The sequence below is a fragment of the Macrotis lagotis genome, chromosome X, assembly GCF_037893015.1.
Source record: "Macrotis lagotis isolate mMagLag1 chromosome X, bilby.v1.9.chrom.fasta, whole genome shotgun sequence".
Classification (NCBI taxonomy): domain Eukaryota; kingdom Metazoa; phylum Chordata; class Mammalia; order Peramelemorphia; family Peramelidae; genus Macrotis; species Macrotis lagotis.
Window position 1 is genome coordinate 176,178,785 of NC_133666.1, and position 3,676 is coordinate 176,182,460.

At 39.0% G+C, this 3,676-nt stretch overlaps 1 pseudogene; it reads left to right on the top strand.

The window, feature by feature from the left end:
- Positions 1–625: 625 nt before the first annotated feature.
- Positions 626–1,552, top strand: LOC141499822 (small ribosomal subunit protein uS2 pseudogene; annotated as a pseudogene).
- Positions 1,553–3,676: the final 2,124 nt, after the last annotated feature.

Consider the following 3,676-nt stretch of genomic DNA (forward strand, 5'->3'; position numbering starts at 1 on the left):
CAGGGTTCATTTCTTCTGCAAGCTTTGTCCCTTTTTATGTTCTTCTTCCAGATAGTGGTCATCTTCTCCTCTGAGAAGTTGTTTCAAATGGTACTTTCTGGTTGACAGCGTGCTCTGGCAGCTAGGAACTCCTAATATTTTCAGCTAACAAAGTTGCCAATTCTAGCTAACAAAGTTGCCAATTTGATTTTTGTATCACCACTTGATTAAGTGCTCAGGGGAAGAAACATAAAAGCAGAAGACAACCAGAGTTTTGAGGTTCTGTCTCTGCCTCACCTAGACAACTCATTTTCTCACTGTCATTTACAACCACCATAAGCTTTCAAAGGGAGGAGAGAAATACCCTCAATATCACACCTCTGCCCTACCCCCAGGAAGTCTGAAGGAGAGAGAGCTTGAAGAGTTCCAACACCCTTGACTGGTGGGGTGGAAGACAAAGAAAGACAAAGAAAGAGAGGAAAAACAATCTGAGAGACAGAGATGTTGAAACAGATATAGAGACAGAGACAAAAAGAGAGACAAAGGAATGTAGAGAGAGAGATATGGAGAAAAAGAGACAGAAAGATATTTTAGAAAGTCTATGGCTTTTCCGCGCTGCCCAGAAGAGGGGTCCATACGGTGTTGTTCACGGTTTCCGTCGTAACTTTCAAGGGAAACTTTCACAATGTCTGGAGCCCTGGATGTCTTGCAGATGAAGGAGGAGGATGTCTTCAAATTCCTCGCTGCAGGCACTCATTTGGGTGGCACCAATTTGGACTTCCAGATGGAACAGTATATCTACAAAAGGAAGAGTGATGGCATCTATATCATTAATTTGAAGAGAACTTGGGAAAAGCTTCTGCTGGCAGCTCGTGCCATTGTTGCCATTGAAAATCCAGCTGATGTTAGTGTCATCTCATCCAGGAACACTGGCCAGAGAGTTGTTCTGAAATTTGCTGCTGCCACTGGTGCCACACCTATTGCTGGACGCTTCACCCCGGGCACCTTCACTAACCAGATCCAGGCAGCTTTCAGGGAGCCTCGCCTCTTGATGGTCACTGATCCTCGTGCAGATCATCAGCCTTTGACTGAAGCATCATATGTTAACCTTCCAACCATTGCACTGTGCAACACAGACACCCCACTTCGCTATGTGGACATTGCCATTCCATGTAACAACAAGGGAGCTCACTCAGTGGGTCTGATGTGGTGGATGCTGGCTCGAGAAGTCCTGCGGATGCGTGGTACAATCTCCCGTGAGCACGCATGGGAGGTCATGCCTGATCTTTACTTCTACAGAGATCCAGAGGAGATTGAAAAGGAAGAGCAGGCCGCAGCTGAGAAGGCAGTGACAAAGGAGGAATTTCAGGGTGAATGGACTGTACCTTCCCCAGAATTCACTGCTGCTCAGCCAGAGGTGGCTGATTGGTCTGAGGGCGTCCAGCTGCCATCTGTGCCCATTCAGCAGTTCCCTACTGAAGATTGGAGTGCTCAGCCGGCTACTGAGGACTGGTCTGCAGCTCCTACTGCTCAGGCCACTGAATGGGTAGGAACTACCACAGAGTGGTCCTAAATTTTACCCAGATGCTCTAATAGTGTTGGAAAAATGCGGATGGAAAATAAACATTGGTTTCTTAACAAAAAAAAAAAGAAAGTCTATGAACTGTAAGTCTTCCTTTTCAGTTAGTAATCACCTTCAACGCAAGCTCTGGGTTGGTGGGGAGAGATGGACAATGTAGTGGATGGGGGAAATACCAGCAGCCTCTGGTTGCCCATTTCCTTTAGGAATAGGCCAAGCCTACCAGAAGAGGCCAAGTTGATTACTCAATATCAGGGAAGAGTCCCAATCTAGCAAAAAGGTGCAGAAAGATGTTCTCCTAAGTACCTCTATTACAGTCTTTTCTCATAACATGACTAAAAAGGTGGCTTCCTGTTAGGTATGTGTGTGTGTGTGTGTGTGTGTGTGTGTGTGTGTGTGTGTGTGTAATCAAGTTTCATAAAATCCCAAATAAGAACATTTTAATGTTTTTATTTTTAGTTTCCTGAAGCAAGATTAGCTTTCTTTTCTTTTTAGGGAAGAAAAGGCTAATTAACACACATAGGACAGCAAGCTCTCCAAATAAAATAATTCTAAATTATTAAATGCAATATAATTAAATTTAATATAATAATTTAGCCAAAGAAATTATAGCATCAAGTATAAATACAGTAGGAAATTTCTAATCTGATGGAGGAATAATTAAGTTTAAGGCACACATTAACTCCTCAGAGTAGGGACCATTTATGGGCAGTGAGGGAGGTGATAAGCTTGCAGAAGAAGGGTGAAGTGGGAGCTGTTTTGATTTTCACTTTGCCTTTAGAATCTAATTGTTCTTATTACCATGCTGAGAAAATATGCAATGGATGCCTTTGCAGTGAAAATTTTCACTCCCTTGTGATAAACTAGGTTTCTAGTAAAGATGTAAAGAGGTATCATTGCAACAGTTTGATTACATTTTTTGGTCTGTCTAGTTTAAAGACCCAAATTAATATTCTGACTCAAGTCCAATGACTCCTAGTTCTCATATGGTAGAATTTTCCAGAGTTATTCTAGTACTACTTTACAACCTCTGATTCTGAATAATTTGTTGTAAACATGGCTAAAAATCTCCATCAGCAAAGAAAATGATGACTCAGTTTTGAGCCATTAGAATTAATGGGAAAAGATTAAGGTCAAGTCAAATCATACTTTTATCAATATCCTTTATTCTAGATTTTGTTAATTATAATGGAATATTCTTTTAAAATTTATTCTGAAGTAGAAAAATCATCAATAAACATGAACATTTCCATATAGAGAATTGTATATGAAACCATGAATCTATTACAACCTACATTTTTGCACATATATTTGAAATTCTTCCTGATAGTATTAACATGACCTTGATTATCCATGTTATCCTCTGGACCTCTTGCTACTTTCTTCTGTATGCTTAAAATGTTTTATTTATACTACACTTTTATTTATCTTTTTCTTCTTGATGTTGTTGTTCTTTTCTTCCTCCTCCTTCCCCTCTTTGTTCTCTCCTCCTCATCATCATCAGTAGTCTCCCAAATCCACTTCCTCAAAAAAACTCATTCCTTTTAAGAAATAAGTTCAATCAAGGAAAAAAATTAATATTGAATTGATCAAATCTAAAAATATATTTCTCATTCTTTATCTATAGTTCATCTTGTTTCCACCCAAAAGTAGGAGACATGCTTTATCATGAAACTTTTGAAGTAACAATTGGTCATTGAATTGATCCAAGTTCTAATATCCTTCAAAGTTATTTTTCCTTTACGAAGTTATGGTCATATTAAAAACGTGTCTGGTTTTTTCCTTCACTGAATTCTGAATAAGTTCATGTGTCTTTTCAGGTTTCTTTGAATCCATTTTCTTTGTTATTTCTTACAGGACAATGATATTTTCTTATTCTTATACTATAGTTTGTTTATAAGAACCCTTCTCAACCTTAGTTTTCAGTTCTAGTGGTGTTATAAATATTCTTTACACACACACACACACACACACACACACACACACACACACACATCCTTTCCCTTCTTTGCTCTCTTAGGGTTAAATGCAGTACACACAATTTAGTGAATTCATTTTCTAGAATGGTTGAACCAATTAATAAATCAATCAGTAGCACCTCTCTTAGCCCCTCAAAAA